Below are 21,833 nucleotides of genomic sequence, written 5' to 3'. Positions count from 1 at the left end.
ATTCACCCATTGGTATTTTATTCTCTTTGAGACAATTTTTTAAAAGATTTTATTTATTTATTTATTTATTCATGAGAACAGAGAAAGAGAGAGAGAGGCAAAGACACAGGTAGAGGGAGAAGCAGGCTCCATGCAGGGAGCCTGATGTGGGACTCAATCCCGGGTCTCCAGGATCACACCCTGGGTTGGAGGCGGTGCTAAACCGCTGAGCCACCCAGGCGTCCCTCTTTGAGACAATTTTAAATGGAATTATTTTCTTTATTTTTCATCCTGCTACATCAATATTAGTGTATAGAACTGCAACAGATTTCTATACATTGATTTTGTATCCTGCCACTTCCCTGAATTCATTTGTTCTAACAATTTTCTGGTGGAGTCTTTAGGGTTTTCTACATATAATATCATGTCATCTGCAAATGACAATTTTCCTTTTCCCTTACCAATTTGGACCTCTTTAATTTTTTTTTAATCTGGTTGCTATGGCTAGGAATTTTCAGTACTATGTAGAATGAAAGTGGTGACAGTGGACATTCTTGTATTGTTCCTGATTTTATAGGAAAAACATTCAGTTTTCCATCATTGAGCATGATGTTAGCTATGGGCTTATCATATATGAACTTTATTATGTTCCCTCTAAACTCACCTTGTTGAGAATTTTTAACATGAGTGGATGTTGAGTTTTGTAAAATACTTTCTCTGCATCTATTGAGATGATCATATGATTTTTATTCTTCGGGGTTTTTTTTTAACATGCTGTGTCACATTGATTTATATGTATATATTGACCTTCTTTGCATCCCTGAAATAAATCCCACTTGATCATGGTAAGTGATCTTTTTAATGTATTATTAAATTTAGTTTCCTAATATTTTTTTGGGTATCTTTGCACCTGTGTTTATCAAAGATATTGGTCTGCATTTTTTATTTCCTGTAATATCTTTGTCTAGTTTTTGTATCAGAGTAATACTTTCCTCATAGGATAAGTTTGGAAGCATTCCTTTCTCTTCAATTTTTGGAATAGTTTAAGAAGTTTAATTCTTCCTTAGATGTTTGGTAGAATTCGCCTGTGAAGCCATCTGGTCCTGGATATTTGTTCATTGAGGAGTTTTTTTTATTACTGATTTGATTTCATTACTAGAAATTGTTCCATTCATATTTTCTATTTCTTCCTGATTCAGTAACTGGAGATTGTTGTGTTTCTAGGAATTTATCCACATCTTCTAGGCTGTCCAATTTCTTGGCATGTCATTTTTTATAAATCCTTTGTATTTTTGTGGTGTCAGTTGTAACTTCTCCTCATTCATTTCTGATTTTACTGATTTAAATGCTTTTTTTTCCTTGATTAGTCTGGCTAAAGATTTATCATTTTTATTTATCTTTATCTTTTCAAAAGGATTAGCTCTTAGTATTATTGATCTTTTCTATTTTTTCTTTAGCCTCTGTCATTTATTTCTGCTCTGATCTTTATTATTTCCTTCCTTCTGTTAACTTTGTGCTTTGTTTCTTTTTATATTTCCTTTAGCTGCAAAGTTAGATTGTTATTTCAGATTTTCTAGTTCCTTGAGGTAATACTGTATCATGCAGTTTCTTCTTTTGCTTCATCCCAATGATTTGGAACTGTTTTGTTTTTATTTTCATTTGTCTCTAGGTATTTTTTAATATGCTCTTTGACTTTTTTTTTGATCCCTTATTTCTTTAGTACCATGTTATTTAGCCTCCACATATTTGTGTTTCTTCCAGTTTGTTTTTGTGATTAACATCTAGTTTCATATTTTTGTGGTTAGTAAAGCTGCTTGATATAATTTCAGTCTTCTTAAATTTATTGAGACTTGTTTTGTGGCCTAACATGTGATCTATCCTAGAAAATGTTCCATGTGCACTTGAAAAGAGTATATTCTGCTGTTTTTGGATGGAATATCCTGTATATATCTTTAATGTCCATCTGATCTAACATGTCATTCAAAGCCGCTATTTCTTTGTTGATTTTCTCACTAGATGATCTATCTATCAGTGTAAGTGGGGTGTTAAAGTCTTCCACAATTGTTCCATTTCTGTCAGTTTCCCCCTTCATGTCTGTTAATATTTGCTTCATATACTTAGGTGCTCCTATGTTTGGTACATAGATATACAAAAATTATATCCTCTTTTTGTATTGATCCCTTTATCATCATGTAATGATCACTTTTGTCTCTTGTTACAATCTTTGTTTTAAGGTTTATTTTCTCTGATATGAATATCACTACCCCTGCAATTTTTGGTTTTCACAAACATGAAATATCTGTTTCCATCCCTTCACTCTCAATCTGTATATATCTTTAAGTCTGAAGTGATCTCTTGTAGACACCATATAGATGAGTCTTGCTTTTTTTATCTATTCAGTCACCCTATGTCTTTTGATTAGAGTATTTAGCCTACTTACATTTAAAGTGATTATTGATAAGTATGTACTTATTGCCATTTTGTTAATTGTTTTCTGGTTGTATTTGTAGTTCTTCTATTTTCCTTTCTTCTCTTGGTTTCTTCCCTTGCGATTTCATGACTTTTTTAGTGTTATACTTGAATTCCTTTCTCTTTATTTTTTAGTTATCTAGTATAGGTTTTTGGTTTGTGGTGACTACTCAGCTAATATACATCTTTATGTGTGGCAGTCTATATTAAATTGATGGTTGCTTAAGTTTGAATACATTATAAAAGCATTATTTTTTTTTACTCCCTCTCCAAGTTTTATGTATCTGATGGCCTTTTTACATCTTTTTATTTGTATATCCCTTGAGTTTACTAATTTTGTCTTTTAACCTCTATATGGACTTTATAAATAATTAATCTACTACCTTTATTATTGTTTGCTTTTACTGGTGATTTTTTTCTCTCATAACTTTCTTACTTCCAGTCATGGCCCTTCCTTTACACTTAAAAAATTATCTTTAATATTTCTTGTAAGGCTGGCTTAGTGATAATGAACTTCTTTAACTTTGTCTGGGAAACTCTATCTCTGCTTCCATTCTGAATGATCATTTTGCCAGGAAAAGCATTCTTGGTTGTAGGTTTTTTCCTTTCAGCACTTTGAATATATCAGGCAAAGTTTCTTTGCTGAAATCAGTTCATAGTCTCATTTGGCATGCTGGCTTTTTCAGGGTGGAGACTCAGTTTCCTATTGCCCTTAGTCTTAGAGTTAAGCCTTGCTAGTTGTTAAAACTCCATGAATTAAGCCCCACTAATTTTTTTGTTGTTGTTGTTTTAATATTTTATTTATTTGTTCATGAGAGACACAGAAAGGCAGAGACACAGAAAGAGGGAGAAGCAGGCTCCCTGCAGGGAGCCCAATGAAGGATTCAATCCCAGGACCTTGGGATCACAACCCCAGCCAAAGACAGATGCTTAACCCTGAGCCACCCAGGTGCCCCCAAGCCCCACTAATTTTCAAAGGTACTGGAGTTAAGCCCTGCTAAATTTCAAAGCCAGACATTATGAGGACTTGTCTTTCCAATACAGATCCAGATCCACAGGGCCAGGAGTTGCCCAGGTTGGGGTCTGATTCTCTCACTCCATGCTTGTGATGTCCCTCCTGTCCATGATTAGTCACACTGGGGTTTGGTTCCCCACCACTTCTCCACCCTTTGTATCCTTTATGATGTGGCCTTCTTTCTATGACTAGCTGAGGAAGATCAGTTCTGCCAGTCTTCCAGTCACTTTCAGGAAGAATTGCAGTAATCTAGTTGTTACCTCAGTTTGTGGGTGGAGCAACGGGGGCTCAGAGTCCTCCTACTCCACCATCTTGCTAAATCACGTCCACATTCTCTTTGTTACACTCAGGTTATAAGAATACAGAAAACCAACCTGAAATAGCCTACATCAAAAGAAAATCAAGATGTCTTACAGTAAACAAGGATAGCAACAGCTGAATCCAGGGAGAGAAATGCTGTTAATAATTCTCCATTTTATCTCTGCTTGTTGCTTTTTGTCCTCTCTTCAGACCCTCTGCCTTTATTTCTTTCATCCTCATGACAACAAAAATAACCCAAAGATCCTGAACTTTACATGTTACTGGTAAGTTCATCCATCTGGAAAAAGAATGACTTGAGTCTCAGATCAAAGTCTAAATATCCTGTAAAGAAATTATATTGAACCAGATTGGTCTGGTATCCATCCCTAGACCAATAAATTTTGGCCAATGTCTAAACCACGTTTGAACTAACATTGCCACTCCAAATTGATCACATGAATAAATAGGAAGAAGGAATGGTTCCTAGAAAAAGGAGGCAATGCACAGAAGAGAAAGTGGGTGAATTCTGGGTACACAAAATAATGGAACCCAGTGGTAAAATTTTGTCTAAGTCCAACCTGCCCTCAAACCCACTTAGGGTTTTTCCTCCAACCTTGATGAGGGCAAGTATAGAGAGAAACAAAGCTTAGAAAGCTCTCTTCATAAGCAGGTTAGGAACTCTACATCGCTGTTTGGTAGTGAACTCTTTAAAAAAGGAGATTCTTTTTGTCCACTCTTCAGAAGAGTGGGGAACAAGAAAGAGACAGAGCTCACTAAATTGAGTGAGGAACAAGCTGAGATATTTATCTCTTGATATCTTGCCAGAGAAATATTTTGCTATAGTGATTGAAGATTAATGATATCTGAGAGGGAGATAGAAAATAACTCAAGAGTAGTCCTGCCCTAATAGAGTCATATTTGCTTTCTTGTGGCTTCATGAAGACTTTGTTATGTTCTAGCTATGGTCTTTTGGGACAGAGGATTGGAGAGCACAATGGTAATGGGTCACTGGCTGCTCAGGGCTGTTTTACAATTCTAAGATGGGAAATCAAAGCAGAAAATCATGAAAGTGGACTCTAGGCTAAGTTTTTACCCTCCCCCACCCAACACACACAAAACAATGTTAGCGAGGGCCCCATTTTGAGTAAAATGGAAATGAATTGAGATTTAATCATTCATGCTCACACAAAGAATCAAGAAAAGATAGACAAGAAAGCAGCAATGCTGGTTGCCTGCAGGAAAGCTGAATGGCCAGGATACAAGGATTAGAGGAAAACTTTTCACTGTATAGTCTTTTATATTTTTACATTTTGATCCATATGATACCTAGTAAAAAACTAAAATTCATTAAAACATTTTAAAATTATAAAATCACTAAAAGATAAATGGAAAAAAAGAGTGAATAGGACACAAGTTTCTAACCAGACTTTATGTATAAGTTTTATAATAAAAAGGAGGTTATTTTGAAAATGCAAAATTTAGATGTGAGAATGGCTCTTTTTAAAATACTAGTCCAAATTTATATTCTCAGAAACATTTTCAACAAGCATATTAACAGTAGGTTCTGCCTTTCTCTTTGTAATGAGGACCATATAAAAAGGAAAAAGTCATCCTTAAAGCTGTCCCAAGATCTCCTCACAGTGTCTGCACTCTAACTGCCTCCTAATGGATCAGAACTGTGAAGGAACCCAGTGAATTAGCTATGTGGTACTCAGGATTGGCCTCTTCATGCCCTCAACACAGAGAATCATCTTTGCAGACCTGTGTCTGCAGGAGGGTCACTTTCTCTCTCCAGACACAGAAACATACACTTCAAACAGCCTTCTATGTGTCATGTATGATGCTATACACCAGATTACACAGATGAACAAAACATAGTTTTAAAAAAAAAAGAAAAGAAAGAAAGAAAACAGGTAAATAAAGTCAAAGTGTCTCCCTAAGAAAATCATAAATAAATGCACATATTTTGGCATGGTGATATTAAAACCTGTTTATTCATGTTATTTGCTTGAGTGCAACACTTACTTAAAAACAAAGCCTCAAAAAAAAAAAAAGCCTCAGAAATAACCAAAGCTCACTCATTTTCTTACCAAAAAAAAGAAAAAAAGAATCTGTTCTTTAACACTACCATACTCAGAATGAGAGCAGATTGCATTAGGGTAGTTCATTCTTAGGGGATTTTTTTATGATGGAAAAAAAAAAAAAAACCCAAGGCTTGTTTCCATTTCAGAAATATGAACCCTGCTGTTCCTCTTTAATTTTTTTCCTGATTTTTTTTTATCCTAGGGCATCAATCCTAATCATTTTATTTCCCTTTTGTACTTGGCCCTTTCATCTCATGTGAGCTTGACAGCCTTTCTTTTTCCATTGATCAACCAAACAAGGGGAGATTCAATTCATTATTAGATTTCTTATGGGGTGGTGAAGAATGGTAGCTGTCTTCAGATATGTAAAACATTCTTATATTAAAAGAAACTTATCCCACAAGACACAGAAGACTCTGATCAATGGGTGCAGTTATAAAGAAGTATACTCCAGGATTGACATAGGCTGCCCCCTAAAAAAGTGTCTAGGTCCTCCTTACTCTGTTAGTGCACCCAGAGACCAGATGACTGCTTCTCAGGAATGTGAAAAGGGAAAGTAGAGTATCAGAGAGTGGCCAGAGCAAGTGCAGTAACATCATTGGTGAGTTCTGGTATAAAATGGAAAGATGGGGCTCTTTGTCCAAATTAAAAATATCAAGAGTGAGGCCCTTGCCAGATAACATCTCATGTAGCTGTCCCTGGGTCAGAGAACTGCTGGTGAACTCAAGAGGGCTTAGATTCCTTCCAAAGCCGAGAAGGTATAAAGATGGTGCTAAAATCAGCTATCCTCAATCTCAGAATTTAGAATAAAAAAAGACAGTAAGCGATCCAGGAGTTTTAAAGTTGGACTCAGAGACTAAATCACCAATATCACATGGAAAATGTGTCTATGCATCTCTGGGAAGAAGGTCCAGAACTTCCATCTGATTATGAAAGAACTCTGACACCCTCCTTACAAAAGCCAACAATCTATAATTCAATTCCCTCATTTTGTCCACGAAGAAGCTGAACTTTTACGAAGTTTGGACAGTTAGTTCCTTTGGGTTATTTTAGATTTCAACTCTAAAAGGGATTGTTATTACTGTAACTTAGTTGGTCAATTTAATTACAATTGCTTCATCAGTAAATTTTATGTTTGCTGTAGATTTGCTCATTTTATCATTCTGTTATAATCTTAAGCAATAATTTGATTCAAATTTTATATGAATATTTAACATTGGCTGATACTCTGTAACTTTAGTTTGATAGCATTTATTTCCAAAATACTTATATTGACTTCTCAAAAAAGAATTGAAGATACATTTTAGGAATATTGATATTGGCAGTTTGCTCTGGTCATGGGATTAATAGAGTAAAACTTGGTCACAGGAATTTTGAACCAAGAGAAAAGACTGGCTCCATTTCCTGCCCTCTTTTATTACTCAAGCATGATTGGAAAAATAAGTAAGTAAACAATTTTATTTTATTTTTTAAAGATTTATTTATTAACTAGAGTGGTGTGTGCATGCATGCACACAAGTGTGGGGAGGGGCAGAGAGAGAGGGAGAAAAAAATCTCAAGCAAACTTCCCACTGAGCCCACCTGGGGGTTCGATCCCACAACTCTAATATCCTAACCTGAGCCAAAAACAAGAGTCCAATGCCTAACTGACTGAGCCTCCCAAAGGCTCTAGTAAATACATAATTTTAATCAGAAATACTAGCATATGTAGAAACAACAACAGATTTAGAACATAAATGTTATTTTCCCTTTTCCTTTCTCAAGTTTCTGTGTATATTGCCCTTAACACTCAACATAGTAAAACTTGGCTAATTATTTTCTCCACTCACCTCCCTCTCTACTCTACCTCTCTTCTGTCCTCACTAGTATTTTCCTGATGTGGCCAGGGAATTATTTCTAGTTCACACTAGAAATGGGCCCTTCAGCCCATTCAGGTCTTCAGCTCTATATTATGTTTTTGTAACACAGTCTTTTGAAATATTTCTCATTTAATCTTCACAAATATCCCACAAGGTGTGGCCCATTGTCTTCTCAAAGATGGGCACACCAGTATATCTCAATCTGCATATTCTTCTGATCATATGATGTTGACTCCATCAAAAGGTAAGTTCCATTTGCTCGTTTTGAATTTTGGTAGGCCTGGAACTGTGATGGACATGATCCTGTATGGCTTCTGAGGCTAGGACGTAAAAGGCAATAGAGCTTTCCCCATCTCTTTTCCCCTTAGGACATGTACACTGGGTGTCTTCAGCTGACATGTAAGAAATTCAGCTAACCTAAAGTAGCCACCCTGGGAAGGTCACATGGAGAAACTATGGAGGGAGGGAGAGATGAAGGAAGAGAGAGAGAGAGAGACCCAAGGAGCCTAAGTTCTCCAGTCCAGCTGAGTCTTCCCAGCCCAGCTAGCAGACACATGAACAAGTAAACTTCCATATAATTCCAGCCCCACGTCTTCAAACCACAATAGCTGACACTAAATAGAGCAGAAATAAGCCATATCCTCCAGTCTTTTTCTTTCTTTTTTTTTTTTTACATTTTTAAAATTTAAATTCAATTTGCCAACATATAGTTTAACACCCAGTGCTCATCCCATCAAGTTCCCTCCTCAGTGCCATCACCCAGTTACCCTGTCCCCCCACCCACCTCCCCTTCCACAACCCTTTGTTTGTTTTCCAAAGTTAGGAGTCTCTATGGTTTGTCTCCCTCTCTAATTTTCCCTCTTGGTTCCTCTCCTTTCCCTTATAACCCCTTTCTCTATTTTTTTAATTCCATGTATCCTCCAGTCTTTGCCCAGATTTGGCAAAATAAATGTTTTCTTATTTAAAATCATGACATTCTCTTGTTTTAAACCTTGAAGTATGGGGTCATCTGTTTCATAGCTGTAGTAGCTAGAAGAGTAGGCCATGTTACTTGTAGGATTCACTTGGGTGTAGTAATTGAAAAGTCAACTTATATTTGTTTAAGTTTAAAAGGCATCAAATTATATAACTGAAAAGTTCAGGGTTGATGCTGTCATGCTTTTAACAAGAGCCATATATGATATGCCCAAGGCCCAGGTCCTTTTGCATCTCTCCAGTTTGCCATCTCCATGGTGGCCACATACTCAGGCTTCATATGGGCACAAACGTAGAGTGACTCCAGACATTTACCCTGTCAGATTCATTTCAGCAGCAACAGCAGAGAGAAAACTCCACTTCAACAATTCAAACAAAGGTCTTAAACTTAATCCCAGTGGCTAAATTTGATTTGTTCCCTTCCCTAATGCATGGAATGTGCTGATCAGCCAGGCTAGAGGAAAATCAGGAAGGAAATCAAAATACCAGACATAAAAGAATTGAAGAGGATATTCCCCACCACCACCAAAGACATTTTTGGATGCTGATTGAAAAAGAAGGGCCAATAAATAAATAGGGCCAGCTAGCTAAACAATAAATAGTCAATTATCCCTAGACTGTGTGTGAGAAAACAGAGTTCAAGTTTTTGAACTTATAGTTTTGAACTGTAGGCCCTGGCCCTACAGTAACTTTGTCATTTGTTGCCCTATAATAAGCTAAGTCAGGATTTGAACACAGGTCTGTCTGATGCAAAAATTCATTTTCTTTGCCCCAAACGATGGAATAGTATTTCCACTCTCTTTCCTCTCTTTTTTTCTGATATATTACAATTCACAAAGCAGAAGTAAGAAAACATTGGAATAAAATCTTGCCACTGAGAATAGAAACTTTTTGAAACCAGGAAGAGGTAGTTTTCGGTTCTACTCTGTTTAGTATGCCCCCTTCCTTAAGCTTCCTCCAGCATTCTGCTATGACCTCCACCAGTACTTCACTGTCAGTGTGCCGTCACCAGTATTGCCTTGCTGTTCTATGTGGGAAAGTGTCTTCAGAACCACTTTTTAAGGGGTTTATTCTATACCAAGAGAACAATTTTTTTATAACAGCTTTATCAAGATATAATTCACATGTCATAAAATTCATCTATTTAAAATGTTCAATTCAGGGGCACCTGAGTGGCTCAGTCGGTTAAGCATCTGCCTTTGGCTCAAGTCATGATCCCAGGCTTCTGGGATCAATACCCACATGGGGCTCTCTGCTCAGCCAGGAGCCTGCTTCTCCCTCTCCTGCGCCTCCCCCTTCTTATGTTCTCTCACTCTCTCTGTCAAATAAATAAATAAAATATTTTAAAAATCAAAAAATTAAAAATAAATAAAGTGTTCAGTTCACGGCAGTTGGCTCAGTTGGCTCAGTTGGTTAAACGTTCAACTCTTAATTTTGGCTCAGGTCATGATCTCAGGTTGTGGGTTAGAGCCCTGTGTTGGACTTCATGCTCAGAGGGGAGTCAGCTTGAAATTTTCTCTTTCCCTCTTTCTCCCTCCCCTCCACACTCTCTCTAAAATAACAAATAAATGAATAAATCTTTTTTTTTAAGTGTTTGATTCAATGGTTTTATTATATAAACAGAGCCATGCAACCATCACCACAATCAATTTTAGAACATTTTCATCACCATAAAAAGAAACCTGGTACTGATTAGCAGCCAATTTTCATCTTATGCCATTCCACCCCAACAACCCTATGTCTATGTGGCTTTTTTTATTCTGGACATTTCTTATAAATGGGATCATACAATATGTGGTCCCTGAGATCAGCTTCCTTCACTTAGCATAATGTTTTCATGTCATAGCAAGAAAGCATCAGTACTTCATTACTTTAAAGATTTATTTATTTATTTATTTATTTATTTATTTATTTATTTATGAGAATAGAATGAAGAATCTTTTCAAAAATCAGCTCATCACGTGGTTTCTTTCTAGATTCTTCATTCTATTCCATTCATCTAAATGTCTGTCTATATGTCAGTATCAAACTGTCTTAATTACTATAGCTTTTTAGTGAGTTTGATCATGAGAGTGTGTGAGTCTCTCAACTTTGTTCTTCTTTTCCAAGATTATTTTGGCAATTCTGGGTACCTTGAATTTTCATATGGTCATGTTGTCAAGTTCTTGATGACTGTGTGTTTGTTTTTATCCTCTTCCCTGCTTGAATCCTGTCCATAATAATATAAAGTGTCATCAATAACTTTAGCAACTTTAGAAGTAATTTTTGCCTAAGACTTGTGGTTGACTATTTGATTTCATCCAGGATGTTTTCTAAGGTAAAGTGGTATCTCAGTTATAATCAAAATCTTGTTTAAACTCTGGTCACCAATTTCACAATCTGTATCATTATCAGACCAATCAGTAAATGTGGTTTTTGCATTCCTTTATTTGTGTCTATTGATAGACAACCTCTAGATAATGCTTGAAGAACACTTGTTTCAGTACTTTTGGACACAGTAAATGACCAATTCCTGAAGAATTTTAAGTTATTCAATCAAAATATAAGTTCCATTGCAGTATATAGAATTACTTTTAATTATAATAAAATGAATCTTGGTCCAATCCTAATCCTGCATCAAGCCAGTGAATTACTCTGCAGCAGATGGAAAAGGGCTTTTGATCCCTTCCACATTTCATTCACATCTTGCCCCCAGAAGCATCCACTTGCTGCTTACTGAACTGATGGTCCATTTATCAACTGGCAAGATGCTGCCTAAACAAATGTTATCTATTTCTGACCCAGGAAATGGAAGCTTCTAGACTGAAGGATCTCAGTCAGAGGCAGGACTGCAAGCTGAAAGGTCACAGCAGGCAAATCACATGTGGAGCTTTGTCAAAAAATGAAACAAAACAAAACAAAACAAAAATGTGTACCTGCTTTCTATTCCCCCTTCCACCTCAATCCTGGAATATCAGGTTAAGGGTAGAAGAAATGGGAAGCTCAGATATATTTATTTAGGAATGTCCCCCAGGTCAATCAGATAACTACTATTCTACAATCATGCAGGAAGAAACAGGTTCATAAGCCAACAGAAGCCAGAACTCTAACCTTGGGAGAAAAGGAGAGAGAGAGAAAGGTGATTGGGCTTAAAATCAATATTTTCTTTAATTTGGATCATATAAGAAAATGAAAAGCAGAAAGGGGCTACTCAGTCTTGCCAGCCAAATAAGCAAAAACATTGAAAGGATCAGAAAGTGGATTGGGGCAAAAATCTTGAAAAAGACATATGAACGTATAATAGAAACAATCAATGGTGTGGAAAAACTAAATGAAAGGGAGAGGCAGAGGAATATAGAGCTTGTTCTAGGAAGTCAGAGTCAGCATATGGGAATTTACACAAGGGACTGCTGACTTAAAATGGAATTAAAGACACAGAGTCATGGAAGAACCCTTAGGGAATAGCTCTAATTTTATTTTTGAGGAAGTGAACAAGAATATGAGAAGAAGCAGAAAAGAAGAATTAAATAGCAAGTTTGAGGAACTTTTTAAGAAGAGAAAGGAAACTTTGGAGAAAGAGAAGTTGGAAGAAAAGAATAGCATGAAATGTACAGACTGAAGGGCTTTTTCAGTTTCGGACATCCTATTTCCTGAGTAGATGAGGCCAGCCTATCTCTGGTACAAGTTGCACAAAATTTAGTTCATGAACATCAGAATTGTGTCTGGGAGGGAAAATAAAATTTAAATAAGGCAATCAACCAATTAATTAGCCTTCAGTGTTTATATATAGAATTTTAAGAATCTATTGGGTAAACCATTTTCTTAAGGAGATGCTTTATGAGATTTTATTAATATTTCCCCGAGAAAAGTGACAAATCAGGAAGAACACACAATATAGACCAAATTTTTGTGTGCACTTTATGTACTTTCCACTCAAATAAAATCCCAAGTGCTACATTTCCCATTTTCTTATTAGGGACTATTTGCAAAACTTGAATTTTTTTTCTTTTCCAATTCCACAGATGCTCTATTACATAATTAGCCAAGGTGAAGTGATTTTTATGACATACTTCATAGCTATGATATATCATTGTTTCATTTCCTATTGAGTGATCCACATAGTAACTTGGGGAACTCTAGTATAGAGGGCCTAGACTCAGATTGTTCCAGTTTCAAATCCCACTCTACAACTTGCTAGATGTGTAGTTTAAAACAAAATATCTAATCTCTTTGTTCTTGTAAAGTAATCCCTGTCTCAAAGGATTCATATAAAGATTAGGCAAGGAAGAGGTCAAACTTTCACTAGGATGAAGTGAGAATCTATATGGAAAACCCAAAAGACTCACCAAAAAATTACTAGAACTAATATATGAATCAGCAAAGTTGGAGGACATAAAATCAATGTACAGAAATCTGTTGCATTTCTATATGTTAATAATGAAAAAGCAGAAAGAGAAATCAAGGAATCGATCCTATTTACAATTGCACCAAAAACAATAAGATACCTAGGAATAAATCCAACCAAAGAGGTAAAAGATCTGTACTCAAAAAACTATAGAATGCTAATGAAAGAAATTGAAGAAGACACAAAGAAAGAGAAAAACATTCTCCACTCATGGACTAGAACAAACATTGTTAAAATGTCTATCATACCCAAAGCAATCTACACATTTTGTGCAATCACTATCAAAATACCAACCACATTTTTCACGGAACTAGAACAAATAATCCTGAAATTTGTATGGAACAACAAAAGATCCCAAATAGCCAAAGCAATCTTGAAAAAGCAAAGCAAAGCAGGACACATCACAATTCTGGACTCAAGCCCTATTACAAAGCTATGAACATCAAGAAAGTATGGTACTGGCACAGAAACAAACACAGATCAATGGAACAGAATAGAGAACCCAGGATTGGACCCACAACTATATGGTCAACTAATCTTCAACAAAGCAGGAAAGAATATCCAACAGAAAAAAGACAGTGTCTTCAACAAATGGTGTTGGGAAAGCTGGACAGCCACATGCAGAAGAATGAAACTGACCCACTTTCTTACACCATACACAAGGATAAATTCAAAATGGATGAAAGACCTTAATGTGAGACAGGAAACCATCAAAATCCTAGAGGCAAACACAGACAGCAACCTCTTTGACCTTGGCTGCAGCAACTTTTTACTAAATGTGTCTCTGGAGGCAAGGGAAAGAAAAGGAAAAGTGAACTATTAGGACTTCATCAAGATAAAAAACCTTTGCATAGCAAAGGAAACAGTCAACAAAACTAAAAGACAATCTGCAGAATGGGAGAAGATATTTGCAAATGACATATCTGATAAAGGGCTAGTATCCAAAATCTGTGAAGAGCTTATCAAACTCAACACTCAAAAAATAAATAATCCGGTTAAGAAATGGGCAGAAGACATGAATAGCCATTTTCCCAAAGAAGACATCCTGATGGCTAACATATTTAAAAAGATACTCCACACCACTCATCATCAGGAAAATACAAATCAAAACTATGATGAGACACCACCTCACACTTGTCAGAATGACTAAAATTAATGACATAGGAAACAACAGATGTTGGCAAAGATACAGAGAGAGGGGAACCCTCTTGCACTTGTTGGTGGGAATTCAAACTGCTGCAGCCACCTGGACAACAGTATGGAGATTCCTCAAGAAGTTAAAAATAGAACTACCCTATGATCCAGCAATTGCACTACTACATATTGACCCAAAGGTTACAAATACAGTGATTCAAAGGGGCACAAGCACCCCAATGTTTATAGCAGCACTATCCATAATAGCTAAAACATGGAAAGAGCCCAAATGTCAATCAACTGCTGAATGGATAAAGAAGAGGACAAATGCCCATCATATACATACACATACATGTATACACAACAGACTCTTACTCAGCCATCGAAAAGAATGAAATCTTGCCATTTGCAATGACATGGATGGAGCTAGAGTATATTATGCTAAATGAAATAAGTCAGTCTGATAAAGACAAATACTATATGAACTCACTCATATGTGGAATTTAAGAAACAAAACAGATGAACATAGGGGAAGGGGGAGAGAAATAGGGAAGCAAACCATAAGAGACTCTTAATTATGGAGAACAAACTGAGGGTTGATGGAGGGAAGTGGGCATGGGGATGGGCTAACTTTGTGATGGATATTAAGGAGGGCACTTGCTGTGATGAGCACTGGGTGTTATATGTAAGTGATGAATCACTAAGTTCTACTCCTGAAACCAATTTCACCATCCATGTTAGCTAACTAGAATTTAAAAACTTGAAATAATAAAAGAGAAAGTTAGGTTATTTTTGTAGAATGTTTGCCACAATGCCATGTACATAGTAAGTGCTCAATAAATAGCAGTTATTTTTTCTTTTTTATTTGGAATAACCTTTGTCCTAAATACAAAAGAAGGCTATGTTCCAAAAAGAGTTAAGGAAATGAACACTTAGCAATATTAGGAAGAAGAAATAATCTTCTCTTATTTTAAAGTGATGTCATGAAAGCACCAAAGTGATTGTGAGCATTAACTTGAACAGCATATATAAAGTACCCCACACAATGCCTGGCACAAAATTGATCAGTAAACTTAATGACAAGCACTAGGTTGGTGTTGGGTAGAAATGAGCCCTTTAATTGCTCAAAATTTTAAAAGATGGGGAAGCCTGGGTGGCTCAGCAGTTGAGCATCTGCCTTTGGCCCAGGGCGTGATCCTGGAGTACCAGGATCGAGTCCCACGTCGGGCTCCTTGCATGGAGCCTGTTTCTCTCTCTGCCTCTCTCCTCTCTCTCTTTCTCTCTCTCTCTCTCTCTCTCTCTCATGAATAAATAAATAAGAATCTTTAAAAAAAATTAAAAGATGATTTATGCTATACCAACCACTAGCAGTCAAGTCTGACCATGGCCACACTGGATCAGAAATGATAATCATATGATAACACCATAACTACATCAAAGTACCACAAAGGGATCCCTATGTATTTAATGCAAAGATGTATCATTATTAGAACAGAGATTCAGATTTAAATACAGATGATTTTTTAAATCCTTTTAGGCAGAGTGAGTTCTGCTTCTAAGCAAAATGATCTTGAAACCTTGAGATGGGGAAAGAGGGCACCAAAGATTAGAAGAGGACCCAGAATGGAGAGGTTCTAAGTCCATGGTGTCTATTTCACAACTGAGTCACGATTCACATAGGCCTTTGAAAGCAGAGTGGGAAGAAACTTTGATGTGTACAGTGTGGTTGCTTCTGGGTAACTGAGTGAAGCAGACTTAGGAGGGCCTTGGCGTGAACAAGTGAGAGAAAGGCTGCCAAAATAAAAGTGGATCTGCAATTAGGAGGAAGGAGATTTAGTGCTCTTCACCATCTGAGCTGACCTGAACATCGAGAAATTCCATTTTTGTGAAAAACAGAAAACTCAATCACTAATCAGTGAGGCTTATGCCTGTGTTTGGGCTTTTGCTGAGATGTGTTGGTATCACACAGAAACATCTGATAAATCCCTTCTTGTAACACCACATGGGAAGATCAGATTGATGTGGAAAGTTATCCTGTGGTTTGGGGGCTATTGAAAGTTCAGTATTTTATTTCATCAGCCTTGAAAGTTCAAGACTGATTTTTCAGTAAGTTCAACATAACCAGTCTTTCCTCTAGCATTTGGACAGGCTGGGCCACCACATGTGGTCATGGAGGCTGTGCCTTGCCTGCACAAGGTCTTCAGAGGAAGGAGTGGGGACAGATCTAGCCTGATCTCTCCAGAATGCAGGAGAGGAGCTGTTTAACAACTTGCACAGCTGTTCTAAATGTGTGAATAGTGGCTATGGGAATTGATCTGTTTACTCACTTAAGCTTAAGGAAATCACTGAAGCCCAAGTGTGTTTGTTTCAGAAGTCTTTTATACCTGACACTAGAACCAAATCTGGAACAAGATGAGCATGGTATGAGAGACATGGACATGGGATACAGGGAAAAGGGTTTTATTTTTTAAGATTTTGTTTATTTATTTGAGAGGGAGAGATGGTGAGAGAGTGAGTACATGCGCAGGGTGGAGGGGTAGAGGGAGAAGCAGACTCCCCACTGAGCAGGGTCCGATGCTGGGTGATCCTAGGATCCTGGGATCATATACTGAGCAGAAGATAGACATTTAGCTGATTGACCCACCCAGGAGCCCCCAGAAATTTATGTCCCTCATCTCTGCTCACATTTAGCTCATGGCCTACAATCACCAGTGGGTAGAATTTAAAGTATTACTCCACTGTTTCTTGGTGTTAGGGTACCAGCAAATACTCTCAAAAGGGATAAATGGAGAGAGTTTAATGAAAATTCCCTTTACAAAAATGTGGGCAGTGTTAAGATAAACCAGCAAAGAATGGTGATTCCCCATGGTTGGCTGTCTCTAAGCCTGATGTGACAAGGGTAAGAGTAGATACCAGAATTTTCAGGGAGAGCTGTGGCTGACAGGATGAGCTGCCCTTCAGGAACAGTGACCTTTTATACAGAGAACCATGGTCATGGTCAAGTGTGCCTTTCTTCTGTATAATATCAATAACCTAACCCCAGTGCTGCTCAAGTAAGAATGTTCTAGAGTCAAGGTCAAATGAATTCTTTTTTTCCTCTCCACCAATTATTGAAAAGCATTATAACACTTTAGATTGCATATTGGGATTTTGATTTTCTTGTATATAGTTTTTTTGTGTTTCTAGTATTTCTGATTGCTTTTTCTCTTATAAAGAATAAATATTTCCTTTCTCCATGTTATGAATGGATGTTAGCTTCTTACTCATGCTGTCTAGTACATGGAAGTCATTCCATTTGTCTTCTTAAAGAACACTGGACTTCCTTTTTAATTTGAACTATTGCTTTCTAGACCTGCCAAACAAATGTCATTCTGAGATTTTTTTGTAAAAAATGATTATAAGAAATGTAAGTAATTGTATTACTAGATTAATCCTACTTCTTTCATTCCACACTCTTTTCCTAGTCTCTCACCCTTATTTAGCTGAATAATATCACTAAGTAATATGCAAAAAAGATGCAAGAGTCTTTTTTTTAAGTGCTAAGTTTTTCTACTTAATTCTAGAAGAGTTAATCTAATTAATATGGAATGGGGTTTTAGATTTCTTGCTACCTGATAAAAGATGAGATACCAATCTTCAGTTACAAATTAGCTAGGCTTTAAATTTAATGTATTCTGGGGGCACCTGGGTGGCTCAGTTGGTTAAGTGTCTGCCTTCAGCTCAGGTCATGACCTCAGGGGCCTGGGATCAAGCCCCACATTGGGCTCCTTGCTCAGCAGGGAGTCTGCTTCTCCCTCTCTCTCTGCCCCTCCACCCTCTCGTGCACTCCCTTGCTTTCTGTCTCTCAAATAAATAAATAAAATCTTTTTAAAAATGTAATGTATTCTGAAGACCATGCCTTTAATTGCCTTGAGATAACATAAACCCTTGACTGTCATGTGCATTACTCCAGTTATTCATCCATATGTTTTCACCATTTGGACCTACGCAGAAACCATTGCCTTCAGGATAAAAGAGGCATGCGGTACCGGGAATGCCAATAAGACATCAGTGCTGATGAAAAAGGAGAGCCACTTTTACCTTGTCTTCCCCATTAATCTTAGATCTGAACCAGACATTAGGCAAAACATTGAATTCCACAAAGAGAGGGGAAATATGAAACCACATTGGCAGAAAGTTCTTGATAGGAAGGACCTTGGCCTCTAAAAAGCACAGGCCACAAATGTATTTTAAGAAGAAAAAGACTGTGTGCATAATGTTAGAATAATGTTAAGAACAAATGACCTAAATGGTCCTGTTCCATTTCACTATCATTCACTGAGCCAAAAAAAAAAAAAAAAAAAAAGTAGTCGTCAACATGCATCCATATGAATAGTACTTCAGAAGATATAATTGTCTTAAGCACTCTGAGAGCATAAGACAATGAAAGATCAATGACTATGGCTTCTAGGCCTACCTATTTTCTTTCTTTTCCAGGATCTTAACTTACTGGTCTCTTTTGAATCCTTTTATCCCCTTTAAACACACTCAATTTTCTCACATTAAAAATAAAGAATAAAGGCAAGAAAAGAAAAAATATTTTAAATTCACCTCCCTTCTGAAGATACTCCTTCACCACCAAACTTATCAAAGATAATGGTTACACTTCCTGACACCATTTCCTTATATATGCATGTTTAGGCAATCTCAAACACACCCACGTCTTAATTGCCATAGATTGTTTTTCTTGGGTAACAATTCGGTTTTTTGTTTTTGTTTTTGTTTTTGTTTTTAATTAAAGTATAGTTGAGATATTAGTTTCAGGTGTACAACGTAGTGATTCAACAATTATATACATTACAAAATTCTCACCACAATAGTTACCATCTGTCACCATAGAAAGTTATTAAAATATGCTGTACTTTTCATCCCTGATACTTATTTTACAACTAGAAGTATATACTTTTTTAAAGATTTTATTTATTTGTTCATGAAAGACACGGGGGGGTGGGGCAGAAATACAGGCAGAGGGAGAAGCAGGCTCCATGCAGGAAGCCAATGTGGGACTCAATCCCAGGACCCCCGGATTGTGCCCTGAGCCAAAGGCAGACACTCAACCGCTGAGCCACCCAGGCATCCCAAAGTATATACTTCTTAATCCCCTTTACCTAGTTTGCCGATTTGCCACCCTCCCACTCTGGCAACTACTAATTTGTTCTCTATATTAATGAGTCTGTTTCTACAGTTGGTTGTTTGGTTTGCTCTGTTTTTTAGATTCTACATATATAAGTGAAAGCACATGGTATTTGTCTTTGACTTATTTAATTTAGCCTAATAGCCTCTGGATCCATGAATCTTGTAGCAGCCCTTTGAAAAATACCCAGACTTACTATGAAAGATTCATTTGCTAATTCTAAAGTGTTGGTCTGAAGCATAGAGGCCTGGGAGTTACTCTCCAAGGATGCAGGCTGATGGGCACCATCTTGTTTTCCCTCTGCCTTGCCAAGGCCAGTAGACACTATCCTTTTCTCTTTTTTTTTCCTTTAATATTTTTTCTTTTTTTCCCCTTTTGAAATTATTTTTCTTTCTTCAGAAAATGCCATCTTTTCTTGTCCCCTCACTTACTCCAGCCAGCGGACACCATCATAATACTCACCTTTTGCTGTGCTCCAGAGTGCCTGTATCTCCCAGAAGGGAATTTCAGCTCATATCTGGTGCCCTAGTTTTTACATCTGGTGACCTAGTATTTGTAGCTGGTATTAGGGAATACCTCTTGATCACCTGGCTCTACAGGCCAGGGTAGCTGCATTCCAGGGTCCCATAGGATTGTAACAGAGAGACAGTTCTTGACAGACTACTGTTCTAGGCTCCTCAGACAGTATACCAAAACACCCCGACCCCCCCCCCCCCAGCCTTTCTGTGGAAGAAACCTACTTGCTTATCCTGGAGTTTTGACATTAGGAGGAGGCTTCAGGTTTGGCATACATCTCGAGGCTATGGAGCTGCTCTTGGGGTAAGTCAGAAAATATTATCTTTATGCCCCCCACTGCAGCTCACTGATATTCCCAGAAAGGAATTTATACACTTATCAGGGGCTCTGATATTTTCAGCTGCCACCAGGAGACACCTTCAGAGAGGCTACCCCCAAGGTGGCTATGGGGCTTATACTTGTGGTCCTATAGGACTCTATATTTGCATTCCTTAAAAGCTACTGCCTGCCAGTCTGGCTTCCAATTAGCCTGAATCCAGGTACTAATTGAGAACCTCCCTTTGTGATACTGACTGGTCTTGGCACACCCTCAACTACTGGGATCCATTAATAATAAAATGGGCTGCTTGAACAATCATAAATGCTTGAGAGACAACTAAAACCTAAGGTAGAGTTGACTGATAATGTTCATCTCCTACACCAGACCAGCTTTTCAAAAGTAGACTTGGCTATTTCATCCAATGCATAGAAACCAACATAGAAAGTCAAGAAAAATGAAGAAACAGAAGATGTTCTGAACAAAAGAACAAAATAAAACCTTGGGGAAAAAATAATAAAATGGAGATAAGTAATTTACCTGGTAAAGAGTTTACAGTAGTGATCATAAATATGCTCACCAAACTTGGGGGAAGAATGGACGAATACAGTGAGAACTTCAAGAAAGATTATATAAGAAAGTACCAAAGGGCAGTCACAAAGCTGAATAATACAGTAATGAAATGAAAAATACACTGGAGGGGTTCCCTACCAGACTAAATGAAGCAGAAGAAAGTATCAGTGAACTTGAAGACAGGGCAGAGGAACTCAGCCAATCAGAGCAGCAAAAAGAAAAAGAGGCTTATGAGACAACAATGAGTGGACCAAAACTGTATTATAGAGGTCCCAGAGGAAAAGAGAGAGAAAGGAACAGAAAGTTTATTTGAGGAAATAATGTCTGCAAACTTCCCTAACCTGGAGAAGAAATAGACATCTGGGTCCAAGAAGCCCAATTAGTTCCAAATTGAACACATGACCTATCCCCCCAACTTAGTTCATCTATGGTGTCTTATATTTCACTAAATGGCACCAAAATCCATTCAAGTGAGCAAGCCAGGAGTTTGGAGGTTGTCCTTGCCACCCAATGCTTGCTCATTCTCCATATCCAAACACTTATGAGGAGTCAATTTGCTTTTATTTTTTTTAAGATTTTTATTTATTTATTCATGAGAGACACGGAGAGGGAGAGGCAGAGACAGAGACACAGGCAGAGGGAGAAGCATGCTCCACACAGGGAACCTGATGTGGGACTCGATCCCAGAACTCCAGGATCACGCCCAGGGCTGAAGGCAGGGGCCAAACCGCTGAGCCACCCAGGCTGCCCCAATTTTCTTTTAATCTCCTCTCTTGCCACCATAGTTCAATCTACCCCCTAATCTCCCTAGACCATTTTATCAGCCTGTTACCCGGTCACCTCATATCCTCCTTCCAATTGTCTACTTTGTTGGCAAATTATTTCTTTTTAATTTAATCTAAATATAAGCATGTCATTTCCTACCTTAAAAGCAATGGATTCCAATTGCTCTAAAGTTTAGAACCAAAGCTTTCCTTGTATATACAATGTTACCCCTGCCCCCTTTTCCTGCCTCATTTCTCAATACTCTTCCCTGATGGGAGTGACTGTCAAACC

At 37.4% G+C, this 21,833-nt stretch overlaps 1 long non-coding RNA gene across 1 annotated transcript in view; it reads right to left on the bottom strand.

The window, feature by feature from the left end:
- Positions 1–20,933, bottom strand: part of LOC140613523 (uncharacterized) — a 74,630-nt gene extending 53,697 nt beyond the window's left edge. Inside the window, exon 1 of the long non-coding RNA XR_012014518.1 lies at positions 20,745–20,933. This is a non-coding gene — a long non-coding RNA (uncharacterized lncRNA). The remainder of the gene's footprint in view (positions 1–20,744) is intronic.
- Between the last annotated feature and the right edge of the window lie 900 nt (positions 20,934–21,833).

Source organism: Canis lupus, chromosome 21 (assembly GCF_048164855.1).
Source record: "Canis lupus baileyi chromosome 21, mCanLup2.hap1, whole genome shotgun sequence".
Classification (NCBI taxonomy): Eukaryota; Metazoa; Chordata; class Mammalia; order Carnivora; family Canidae; genus Canis; species Canis lupus.
Note: the sequence above shows the minus strand (reverse complement) of the source record. Positions and strands in the feature narration are given on the sequence as shown.